Source organism: Rhinichthys klamathensis, unplaced genomic scaffold, assembly GCF_029890125.1.
Source record: "Rhinichthys klamathensis goyatoka isolate OS25496 unplaced genomic scaffold, OSU_Roscu_1.1 h1tg000362l_1, whole genome shotgun sequence".
Lineage (NCBI taxonomy): Eukaryota > Metazoa > Chordata > Actinopteri > Cypriniformes > Leuciscidae > Rhinichthys > Rhinichthys klamathensis.
In genome coordinates, this window is record NW_026606871.1 from 1,084,238 (window position 1) to 1,097,936 (window position 13,699).

Genomic DNA, 13,699 nt, shown 5'->3' on the forward strand with positions numbered 1-13,699 from the left:
ATTGATGTCCTGTTGTGAGTGGAAGGTGGGAGAGCCTCTTAATGGGGACTGGAATTTTTAGTATCCAGCATGTCCATGACGAGGTGAAGAGACAAGTGTGACCCGGCAGGGGAGCATGCGTCACCACTCCTCCCTTCCGTAGTGACCTCAATGGTTAGACCAGACGTGGCGGTATTGGACCCCACATTGGTCTAAAACGGGGGACTGAAGGGTTGGTCAAAATCCCTTGCCTCTTCAAATACATATATAATCATATATCATTTTGAATGGTTATATACTTCCTTTATAAAAATCAATAATCAAATATATTCATTATCACATAATAATTTTTATATTCTTGTGCTTGTGAAATTATATTTTCTTAAATGCATGGATGCAAGTAACCAGTTTCTTTTAGGTGCATTCCAATCTTACTTTGAGATTGCACGTAGTACACGCAGGACACGAAGGCCACGTAACCCACAAGGCCGTTTGTCTCTTTCTCTGGGATCAGTAGAAAGGTTAGAGGGTCCTAAAGGCAGCGTGGGCACATATGATTCTTCGCTGGACATATGGTCAAGCTATATTGAGTGTTACTATCAAACTTTAATTGTTGTATTAAAATGTATTCTTTCCAGTATATTTCCTTCCTTGGGAGTAAATGCCAGTGATCTGTTTTTCTCCCAAATGAGTGAATGTTTTAGCATTATGTTTTGGTATACTTAACTGATAATAAGGAGCTCAGACTCTCTTCAGCCTTGATGGGAGCTGTTATTTGCTAGTGTCTGTTATTTGTGTGTGTGTGCGTATGACATTCTATGTAGGTTCTGGACGGTCGGACCAGACACCCCGGCGCCCTTCTCTAACCTGCGAGGCCACCACAGACCTAAATCCAATGAGTGGACGACAACTATCTTTACTAATGGCGATAGGCACCCCTATCTCCTCACATGTGTTAAATTGTTTAGGCTTTCATGTTTCTTAGCCAATGAGAATCATTCAACCTGTAAGCAATGACGTAGCTTAGACCTTGGAAATGGTATAACTGCTGTGATCTTTGTAACTGTAAGTGGGGCGGCCTACGAACTCCTGTGTGAGTCTTGAAGCTGACTTCTGCTGATGAAAATGCAAACTATCTTCAGTAAAACTTTTCTTTAATTTTTTATAATTCTGACTCCGGGTCTTCATTCTTCATATCTGGTTCTGGGTCTTTGACTGTATACCCCTTACAAGTATCTGGGACATCGCATTGACCAGGATGGCCTGCACCCCACGGATGAAAAGGTGGCAGCCATAAACAAAGCGCCTGAGCCAAAAAATGTCACGGAACTGAAGTCTTTCTTAGGGCTTCTTAACTACTACAGCCGTTTCCTGCAAAATTCTTCCACCTTACTCCACCCTCTACACAACCTGTTGAGAAAAGAAGTAAAGTGGTGTTGGACTTCGGAGTGTGCTAAGGCATTTGAAGATGCAAAGCAGCTATTACAGCAAAGTAAGGTGTTGGTGCATTACAACACACGGTTGCCACTCCGGATTGCCTGTGATGCGTCACCTTATGGAGTAGGGGCGGTAATTTCCCATGTCATGGAGAACGGAGAGGAACGGCCGGTAGCTTTTGCATCAAGGACGTTAACTGAGGCTGAAAAGAAATATGCCCAAATCGAAAAAGAGGCATTGGCCACCCAGATAGCATGGTGACATTGATACAATGTTGAGTTTTGATCTAAACCATCATTTTGGTTGAGATTGACATTTCAATGTTTAAAGTGTGCTGGATCAGCATTGACATTTTGATGAAAGCCAACAACACACATGGGTGGAGACAGTGACATTGAACTAACAGTGATTTGTAGTTGATGAGCACAAGATCATTCAGGCGTATCTCTGCAGAACACTAGTGGGTGTTTCTCGATCAGTGGGGCGTTTTCAAACCACAATGGGCATTTTCAACCGCTGTACCCGATTTGCTGTAATCCACTGTGGGCTTGGTTTAGGGGTGGGCCTTCATGATTTTAGCAAGTCTGTTGAAAAATGGTTGAAAAACATTTACCTGTATTGTAGTTTGAAATTGGCCACTGATTGGTAAACGCCCATTTTGTCTTTGCATGTGCACTTTTCAATAGTCTAATGCTTCCTCATTAGAGAGAAAACAGGTGCATCCTATACAGAAGTCTTGTTTGTTGAATCACCTGACATACATGACTTCTCTAGCACAGTTTCAAACAATGGTGCATCTACCCTATTTCTCTGTTCCTTTGTTTTGCATGCTTATTTGCGTTTGATTTGTGTTGTTACTCACTGTAATTAGATTACAAAGTTATTAAAGTGTTTGAATAAAGCATCTATTTTTCTACATTCTTAAAAAAATGCATCTTGCTTTAGTAAAGTTTATTAGGAATTCCCTGAATAAAGTTATGTCATTTAACAGATTTCTTAAGGTGCAAGAGACATGAACATGAGCAAGAATGTTAACATAGCCCATGTCTTGTCTCGGTCAGTGCTTGCATGTAGAACACATTGCTCCTTTAGTAGGAGTGAAGGCAGATGAAGATGGACAATTCAAAAAGCACCCTCCTGATAATGCTGACATTGATCATACATTGAGTTGTTGTCGACAGCATAATCACCTGACCTGGGACTTGATGATATCCTGTATCTTATCACTGCTTAATCAGGTAATCATTCATATTCCTGAATCTGTATTAAATTTGAGACATAACTGATTTCCATTCAGTTTAGCTTGTTTCCACTGAAACACAATAACAAAAAAACGTCTAGTGTTTATTAAGAAACTGACTGACATGGCTATTTTGTGATATTTCCCAGCGAGCAAAAAGTCGTCTAGAACACGTCTAAAAGACGTAATTGTTAGACATCCAGAAGACGTCCTCACAGGAGCCAGAATGAAAGTTTTTTATACGTCTTTTCAGGACATTGTTTAGACGTCAATTAAAGACGTGTTATAGACGTAATTGTTAGACATCCAGAAGACGTCCTCACAGGAGCCAGAATGAAAGTTTTTTATACGTCTTTTCAGGACATTGTTTAGACGTCAATTAAAGACGTCTAAAAGACGTAATTGTTAGACATCCAGAAGACGTCCTCACAGGAGCCAGAATGAAAGTTTTTTATACGTCTTTTCAGGACATTGTTTAGACGTCAATTAAAGACGTCTAAAATACGTAATTGTTAGACATCCAGAAGACGTCCTCACAGGAGCCAGAATGAAAGTTTTTTATACGTCTTTTCAGGATATTGTTTAGACGTCAATTAAAGACGTGCTATAGACGTAATTGCTAAACATCCAAAAGACGTCCTCACAGGAGCCAGAATGAAAGTTTTTTATACGTCTTTTCAGGACATTGTTTAGACGTCAATTAAAGACGTCTAAAAGACGTAATTGTTAGACATCCAGAAGACGTCCTCACAGGAGCAAGAATGAAAGTTTTTTATACGTCTTTTCAGGACATTGTTTAGACGTCAATTAAAGACGTCTAAAATACGTAATTGTTAGACATCCAGAAGACGTCCTCACAGGAGCCAGAATGAAGGTTTTTATACGTCTTTTCAGGAGATTGTTCAGACGTCAATTAAAGACGTGCTACAGACGTAATTGTTAGACATCCAGAAGACGTCCTCATAGGAGCCAGAATGAAGGTTTTTATACGTCTTTTCAGGACATTGTTTAGACGTCAATTAAAGACGTTTAGACGTCAATTAAAGACGTGCTACAGACATAATTGTTAAGACATCTAAAGGCAGCCAGAATAAAAGTTGTATTAGACACATTTTCTGTAGTAGAAATGTCAAAGACTGTTCAAGACCCATACTGACATGGTAATCCCATCTGTGCATATTTGCAAGGATCCTACTTTAAAAAATGTTTACTTCAAAACAGTGTCAGTGAGTTAGTTTTCACTGAGAAAAACCCAATTACTCATTGTTAATGGTTTGTCGTGTCATGAAATTGCAGACACACAGACCTAAATTAGATTTGGTAACACTTTAGAATACGGTTCCTTCGTTAATGAATAACTACACAGGAACAAATGAGTAACACAATATTAACAATCTAGTAACTACTATTAACTAACAAGAAATTCTGATTAACAAATTAGTAAGTAACAGCGCACAGATGAAAGTGGTAGTTCACTATTAACTAATCAATAACTACTTTTTTTTAATGCTTCCCAGAGAACTACTGTAAGAATCATGGTAACTAACTAGTAATGACTCAAGTGTTACTACATACTTCTAAAGGAATGACTAATTATTTGGATCCGTATTCTAAAGTGAAGATCGCGGTAACTAACTAGTAATTACTCAAGTGTTACTACATACTTCTAAAGGAATTACTAATTCTTTTAAGCTTTTGAGGTTTTTGGTGAAGTTTTAGATAGTAATTCCCATAGAAGTATGTAGTAACACTTGAGTAATTACTAGTTAGTTACCATGATCTTCACTTTAGAATACGGATCCAAATAATTAGTTATTCCTTTAGAAGTATGTAGTAACACTTGAGTAATTACTAGTTAGTTACCATGATCTTCACTTTAGAATACGGATCCAAATAATTAGTCATTCCTTTAGAAGTATGTAGTAACACTTGAGTCATTACTAGTTAGTTATCATGATTCTTACATGAAAAGCCAATCCTAAAGTGTAGAATCTTCTAATCCTTCACAAGATATTTGCACACACGTATGAGGTAGGAGACATTAATAAAATCTTTCTTCTTTTTTTTGAGGTATAGGTTAAATAATAAAATCACTGTATATGGAATTTGGATGGCCGATGACTCAATATGTTCCAGCCGTCACCGTGACTCTGGCCAATTTTCTGGCATTCCTCTGGACTGGCATTGAATCACTACAGGACAAGTAAGGTCCCGACAACAGCATTTAAAAAGCCATTTCTTTAAAATTATTCAGTTGATAAATAGTTCTCTAGGAGAGAGCATAGGCTAATTATTTCCCAAATCATAAGTCTGCTATGCTATTACATATTGATAAACCTTGTGTATTTGTTTACAGCAGTTATTAATGTTAATGTAGTGCTAGTCATTTGTCCTGCATTAGTTATTGATTAGTTTTGCATGAACTATTAATCTTCTTCAGTAGTTCTCTGGGAAGCATTAAAAAAAAGTAGTTATCAATGAGTTAATAGTGAACTACCACTTTCATCTGTGCGCTGTTACTTACTAATTCGTTAATCAGAATTTCTTGTTAGTTAATAGTAGTTACTAGATTGTTAATATTGTGTTACTCATTTGTTCCTGTGTAGTTATTCATTAACGAAGGAACCGTATTCTAAAGTGTTACCTTAGATTTTAAAGAATATTGATAATATTGAATATTCAATTGAATAACTGTGTAGTCTATATACTAGTCTTGCATTTTTATATCTTATCAATATAATTGTAATAAACTGCTTACCATTTTCCTGTAAACCAAACTGATCACTCGAAGAAATCAATTATTTAAATCTCAAAATATATTTTTATTACCAATTTTACACAAACTTAAAACCAGAACAGTAAAGTATAAATTAACACGATAACATAAAACTTAAAAGCCAGAACAGTAAAGTTTAAGGGTGTCACGATTTTGATTTTAAATCGAAATCGATCGAAATTAATTCACAATCTCGAACATCGAATTAAAAAATGGAATCGTCGATGCTGCCACATCCGGTCGGCGTGCCAAGCTGAAAAAACACGCGTGTTGAAGTGCTGGAAGTTTTTTGGATTTCCAGTGAGTTATGTTGACAACGTTCGCGCTTCAAAAAAGCCACAGTTTGCAGACATCCCAAGTCTCCCGCATATTGATAGCAGCTCCCTGATGCCTGCAAATTAATTAAAACTCCCGGAATCTAGAGTGAGCGAGCATGAGAGACAGAAAAAACTGTGCTCCAAACCGTATAGCGCGCCCACGGCAGAGAGGGAGAGAGCGAGAGACCTTGCGTGTGTGCCTCATGAAGCGCATGTAAGACAGAGAGCATCCTGATTGGCCGGTTTCGGCTTTAAAAAAATAAATGTAAAAATCAAGAATCGAATCGAACCGTGACCTTAGAATCGAAAATGTAATCGAATCGAGGATTTGGAGAATCGTGACACCCCTAGTAAAGTTATAAATAAAATAAACAATTAACAAAATGTGGCTGCTATAAGGTCCACAATAGGCACAATAAGGCTATTCATTTATAGCCACCACCAAACAGGCATGTTTCAGATGATGAGATGCAGAAGACTTTATTTGGGCCTCTGTAGCAGCTGGGTCCCATTTCATGACAGCAGCTACAATCAGCAAAAAAATCCACATGTAAAATAAATAAATACAAATGCCACTGTTGTGGTTTAGCTTGCAGCAGAGATGCATAGTATACATAGATGAAAATTCGAGTACTCGAATCAATTAAATGAAATCGTTATTAAATCACAAATCAAGTCAAATTACATCGAGCCTGATATTAAGCATTCCACACACACACACACACACACACACACATATATATATTAGGGCTGTAGTCAACCAAAGAAATCCTTAGTCGACCAAAGTCCTGTCCTGCGCAACGATCAGTCGACTGAAATAAATAAATTAATTAAAAAACGCGATGTTTTGCATTTTGATTGAACATTTATTAAACAATTGTCATTGAGCATTTATAAAACAACAACGAAAAAACATCAATAATACATAAAACTATAATAATAATAATAGTAATACAATTCTTTGAAAATTAAGTGATTTTTTTTTTAACTGCAAAGTGAGGAGCTCTGTCCTAGGTCTATAGTGACAGTCACAATCGCGCACCTGACCACACCACACACTACAAAAAATATAACTTTTAGCAGCCAAATAATGAAAAATCCTAACAAAACAAAAGCTCTCGTTTATACAGGCTGTATATTCTTCTTTACTTTCGAAGCTATGGGTTAACTTTTGTCCAGCCGATCTAGGCGTTTTAAAACAAACACACAAAAAAACCAAATAGCCTAAAAAACAATCCTAATAATAATCTGTATTAGGAAGGCATATAGTTTTATTTTCGTTTTGTTACATTATTTAGGCTATTTTCAAACGTGTCAAGTGTACAAATAAAAACATAAGAAAACACAATCTATTGAGTCAGCATAATAAAGCCGTTAAAGGGCCTGCTCACATATTGCGCCTTTTGTGCGCTCAAGTTCGTTATTTCAAATGTAGGCCCATGGTATGTGCGCTCATAATGGAAGCTCGTTTTTTTCCAAGCGCGTCCGCGCCGCAGCAGCAGCGCAGCCAGCCACAGGTGCGGTTCCCGAGTGCTCTACGTGTGTGCGCTAAACTGTCGCGCTGTTACAAAATAGCCTAAATTACAGCATTTAAAGTTGGGGATAAAACATAGGCTAATTAATACAGTAATATAAAACTGCTTATAAAGGAATAAATATCAAGGAGTAAATCAATGAAAATGTATTTCTATTGGTAAAAAAAAAAAAATGCAACTGGTCGACCAATGAGAAAGTCAGTCGACCAAGACGGCATCGACCGATTAGTCGACTAAACGACTAAAGTTGACAGCCCTAATATATATATATATTTACACTAGTGCTGGGCCGTTATCGGCGTTAACGTGCTGCGTTAACGTGAGACTCTTATCGGGCGATAAAAAAAATATCGCCGTTAATCAAAGTTGGGTTGGGATCATAAATAGCTTTTTCGAATATCGTTATATTTTCGCGCAATTCTAATGTGTAGTATGACGCCGCGCCTACTGTCACAGATCGCACAGTAGGGTATTTTCCTGTCAGGGACACAAGGTGTACTTTTACTTTGTTACGTTGGGCGACGTTCCTCTCGTTACTTTATTTTAATGCAATACGTTGTTAAATGAGTTTATTCCAAGCGCGCTGTGTCCTTTGTATGGGCATGAGCGATGCTCATTTACAAATGAATCACTCTTTTGAGTCGATTCTGTTCAAAGACTTCATCAAACAAGTTGTCAGATGATCTGTCTAAATCGGTTCGCGAATCAGTTGATCTGTTTAGTTCCTCACGCACTGAATCGTCTGAAGCGCTTTCAATTCACACTCGGAGTCGAAACAGGAAGATTTAAGAGCACCAAGAGCGTTGGATGAAGTGGCCAATCTACAGTCTAGTCTAGTGAATGCAAATCTGCAAATGCATCATATTTTTGCCAGCGATGAAGATCTTTATTAGTTGAACATCTTCGTAAGCTGTCTGTGAATGAATGATTCCACAGGACGATACATTCGATTTCATTTCATTCAGGTAATACATTGTGTGTGTATTGCGCGTGTATTGCGCAGTGGCATAATCGCACGAATAGTTTACATTGATTGAAACTAATTTGTTTAAAAATGAGGCTATTGCAGTAACAAGGCAGGTTCACAAAATTCTTATGACATATGATGACATTATTTTTTGATCTAACGAGCATTGGCGATGCAAAAACGGACTGTCGTGTATTGTTTTTTTTCTTCTTCCAATTAGCCTACTATGTTAAAAAAGGTCGAAAACATGTTACTTGTTCAATTAATAAACAGTTTGTTTGATGACAAATCGCTAAAGATGAAATTGGCCTCCCTTTCTGTCATTGCGTTTTTTTTTTTTTTAGGTTTTTTTTTTACGATATTCGACTTTTGCTCCTCGATTGTCGAATTTTTGGCAGAAATGCACATCCCTAGGCGAGGCAAACTATTCTCAAAGACTTACTTTTAGTCATTATTTGGGTAGCACACATATTCTGAATGCCTTCGGGAGAATTCAAATGAGCCATTTTAATCTAGATTAATCTAGATTAATTTCAATATTAATCTAGATAAATCTAGATTAAAAAAAAGAATCTATGCCCACCTCTAATTTACACACACACACTTTTTTTTATTACCATAATATGAAGCTTACCTTTTATTGCTGAAAACAATTTCTTGTCTTCAATTCTAATTTCATCTTTTTTGCCCTTCCCCATATTGAATAGGGTCATCAGCTTATTGGTAGGGATGGCCCGATACCGATACTGGCATCGGGGATCGGGCCGATACTGTCCTCATATACTCGTACTCGTACTCATAAAAAATCGCCGATACCACGCACCGATACCACGTACATTTTGCAAAACGAAACTGGCCGCCGCGAGTGCTTTGTCGAGGTGAACTGAGGCATAGGAAAGTATAATGTCGGCGGTTTGGGCTCATTTCAAGATAAGGAATGATGACAACAGCAAGGCAGACTGTAAGTTATGTTCAGCTAAGGTGTCGAGAGGAGGGAAAGAAAGTACATCGTTTAACACCAGCAATCTAATTAAACATCTGAAGACGCATCACAGATCTGATGGCCGAGCGCGCGCGCGGGCGGTAATGCACTCACTCTGTGTGCGGGTTACGGGAGAATAAAACGATTCGCGGGACTCCCGCAAACTAGAAATATCTATGAATAAAACATGAAAACTAATAGATTTTTATTCATCTCTTGCAGAAAAGCAACAAGAACAACTACAACAAAATTGAAACGATTTACAGGCCAGAGTTTCTATTCATAACATGGTTACAGCGTTGAGCGATGTAGCCAATCACAGACATATGTGTTGATTTCTTGAACGCAATGGCCAATCAGAAGCATTTAAGATGGACTCCCCTCACCGCTCTAAACTTACTTTTTTGTTCAGTGCTGAATTCTGTATGCTGGCAAATCCTCTAATTATAACAAACAAAGTGTGGATATTATGAAAGATTGATTGTGCAGTCAGCTTCACTGATAATAACAGATGTGTGAGATCGCGAGGAACTGTCAGCTTTTAGGATTTATTAAGGGGGCGCACTTTGCGTGCATTCAGTCATGCCAGACCATGCACGCAGTAGCCTGCTTGCTTTTATGTTAAATTAACAGTGGTTTGTGTGTTAATACATTTATTATTTTACTCATTTTTATTTATTTTTAGACTTGTTAAAACAAGCAGAGAAGAAAATAAAAACAGTCTTCTAACCTGTGTTCTAAAATAGCCGTCTTCTTTTCTGGGAGCCTATTACTTTTGCGGTAGAAATATCGGTATCGGTACTCGGTATCGGCAAGTACACAAATGTAAATACTCGTACTCGTATCGGTTTGAAAAAAAATGGTATCGGGCCATCCCTACTTATTGGTGAAGAGCCTAATCCAATCCAAGACAAAAATAACATGCAATTATTACACACACACACACTTAACTTTTTTCTGCAGGAATTCAAAATAAATTACAAAAAACAAACAGTGATTTTGATAGAGAGCATTGGCATTATGCACAGCCATACTATTTTTACCTTCCACTGAAAACGACAATATAACCATACAGATCTCTACATACATCAGACCTCTTGCTTGGCTGAGATGGACATCGGGCTGCATAAATTAGCCAGCGTCAGCCTTAGGCTGGCTACACACTGGCTGCGTCGCATGAGCCTGGCGTTTCTGTTGTGTGGCTGTGGCGTTTTCTATGTCTTTGCACACCAGAAACGTGTCTGATGCTGCGCTGCTGCTGCTAGACTTGTCTTTCCAATTGATGTACTGCACTCAAGCAGTAGTACACTTCATGTTAAACAAATACTGATTTGATTTGAAGACAACTTTGGAAGTACTGACGGCAAAATAGGCTACAGAATATTTTGTTCTGTATTGACAGGTGAAATTACATTTATATCTCTATTTAGGTCAAAACCTAGAGACTTTCAAACATTAATATGTCATCGCGTGAAAAATAAGTGTCGGTTCTATTTCTAGCATGTACGCGTTTTTGGCGCGGCATTCTGGGATTGCAGAAAAACGTGTTTTATTGGCACTTCTCTTAACTAATCACAATCGTCTTGGGCGTCGCTAAGCATGAGGCAAAGCCATGGTGCAGCTGCAAAATAGCCTCGGGAAGGAATTTCTTTTGGTGGAACGTGCACGTTCAAAAGTTGTTTTAGTCATGCGACAGATAGTCTAGCTAGCTGTCTGGATTTACCCTGCAGAGATCTGAGGATCAGTTTACATAAATCGACCGGAGCTTAAGGGATAGTTCACCCCAAAATGTAAACTCTGTCAGTAATTACTCTCCCTCATGTTGTTCCAACCCTGTAAGACTTTCGTTCATCTTTGGAACACAAATTAAGATATTTTTGAATAAATCTGAGAGCTATCTCACTCCTCCATAGGCTTCTAAGGGATTGAAATATAAATATAATAGTCCGAGTGACTACAGTGGCTCAACCTTAAGTTTATCAAGCGACGAGAATACTTTTTGTGCGCAAAAAACAAACAAAAATAACGACTTTATTTAAGTGTTAAATAAACACACACACACACACACACACACAAAACCACGCAACGTGCAGCAACGCAGATTTGGAAAAATATTCATAAAATACATAAAATATATATAAAATTAGGGGAGAATAATACAAATGATGATCAAAATGAGCATCTTTGCAAGACAAGATTAAAAGACTATGATTCAATAGGCCTGCCTACTGTATGTAGAAAACAAAGTATACAACACGACTATCCATTCTAAAACACCTATTTGATGTATTCAGATGAAAATTTACACAAGCGATTCTTCAGAGCCCCAAGCTGGAATTGTAAAAAATGTAATATTACACCCATGTGTCAGTTATGGTTAATATAATCATAAGGTCATGATTTCATCCTTAGATGAAGAAATCAACTAATTTTGGTGTTAAGCTGAAAGGGGAAGTGGTCTGTTGCTCTTTGACTTATATATTTCAATGCAGGTTTATATTGTTTCAAGAATTTTTGCCTGACCCCTGGGGGCTCTGTAATGTCCGTATATTTCTGATAATATTTGTGGAGAAACATTACACTGTTTTAATTCAGAATCCTAACCATAAATTGAACTAATTAAAAGTAATTTATTAAATAAGTAAAATAAAATAAAAAACACAAAATGTCAATGAATACTTACCAAAAGTGATAGTGCAATGTAGCAGCTAAAGAATACTCCTCCACCTTTCCCTCAATGTTTTCCAGTGAATTAAATAAAGGACTGATGAAGGTGACATGATGAATCCCCTTTCAATGCACCACTTCAGCAGAAGAAAGACAAAAGGACAAAAAGTCACTCAGACTTTCTATCAGTAACGTTAAATGTCTTTTAAAGATGAAAATCATACTTAATACTATTAATCCCAGTGTAGGTTTTCGAACAGTGGGTAAAATTGACTTACTGTAAGGTGGTGAATGGGTCTTTCTGTTGGGTGTTCTCCACCGATTAAAATTTTATTTCTTGATCTAAAAAAAAAAGTAAACAAATATCTTTTCAATATCGTTATCAGTGTTTGAAGAGGTTATGTAAACATACTTCTAACGAATAAATGACGGTTTTATCACTACTCATTCCCACGCTTTTTTTTACTTCTCATGCGTTTCGTTAAGTTAGCTGACAACATTAACACAACACAGCAATGTCAGATGGTATAATGTTACGTCGAAATACGTGCTAATATCGCGCTAATGGTGAAGCAGTACAAAAACACACACAGAGATAACTTATTTAACGTTATCTTATGACGTTTGGTTTCGGTAAGCCCGTATACATGTGGACTGAAAAATGTTTTCTTACCTGATATCGCCAGTATTTTTACAGACCACATACGACCCAGCTTCCTCTGTTTCACATTCCAGCGTTTGTTCTTCATTGACTTATCAACTCAAAATTTAAGAATTTAACAAGCAGATATAAAATAATCCATCGAGGTCTGACCGAGTAATCACAACGCAAACACCAGCTGCTCACACCGACCGACGGACCGCGAGTAACGGACGTATTTTCAAACCTAAAATAGGCGCGCAGGGCGCGCACATTCTCATTGGACAGTTTCCTGGAAGACAGACAGATTAACCAATCATGCTCAAAGTAAAACATAAGCGTAAACTCAAAGTGTAAACTTTTTGGCAAGCAGACGAAATTGTAAATTCACACAAAATCACATAAGGCAAAAGGTTTCTGCTGTACTGCTCTCTTGAGGGTGAAACTATTATTTTTAATGATAACAATTATATTTTAACATACATTGAAGAGTTATGATCAAAAAATCATTTAAATGCTAATTATCATAATACTTTAAAATGCAGATATTTCTGTTGTATGGTGTTGAAAACATTACGTTGTTTCAACGTACAGATCTTGTAAAAAATGTCAACGTTGATTTAGAAGTGTTTTTGTTAACCTTTTTCAACCATTTAATATTAAACATTATTTCAACCATTTCAACGTTGAAGGTCGGTCATGTGCCGGCTGGGATTCAATAGGTCTGCCTACTGTAGCCTACTGTATGTACAAATACTATTATTTAACCTTAAAACTCACTTTAACACCCACATGCTTAATGATCTTCAAGCAAATGTTAAATGACTGCTGAATTCTGCAGTTATAGGCCTACCTTCTTTTCTTTGTTTTCTAATTTCACAGAAAGAATCTGTAAAATATTACTTAATATTTTATGTAAAATTACACATAATAACCCTGTAAAAATACAGACAATTACCTGTAAATTTAATTGTGGACCATTAAATTACAGCAAATATCTGTAAAATATTCACTGTATAATGACAAAATGGCAAAATTCTTTAAATAAAAATAGAGACTGTTACCTGTAAATTCCTACTCTTTTTTTTTCTTTCTTTTTTTTTACAGTGGTTGAATGCAATACACAATAGTGATACAAAAAAAACCATTATAGCCAAGA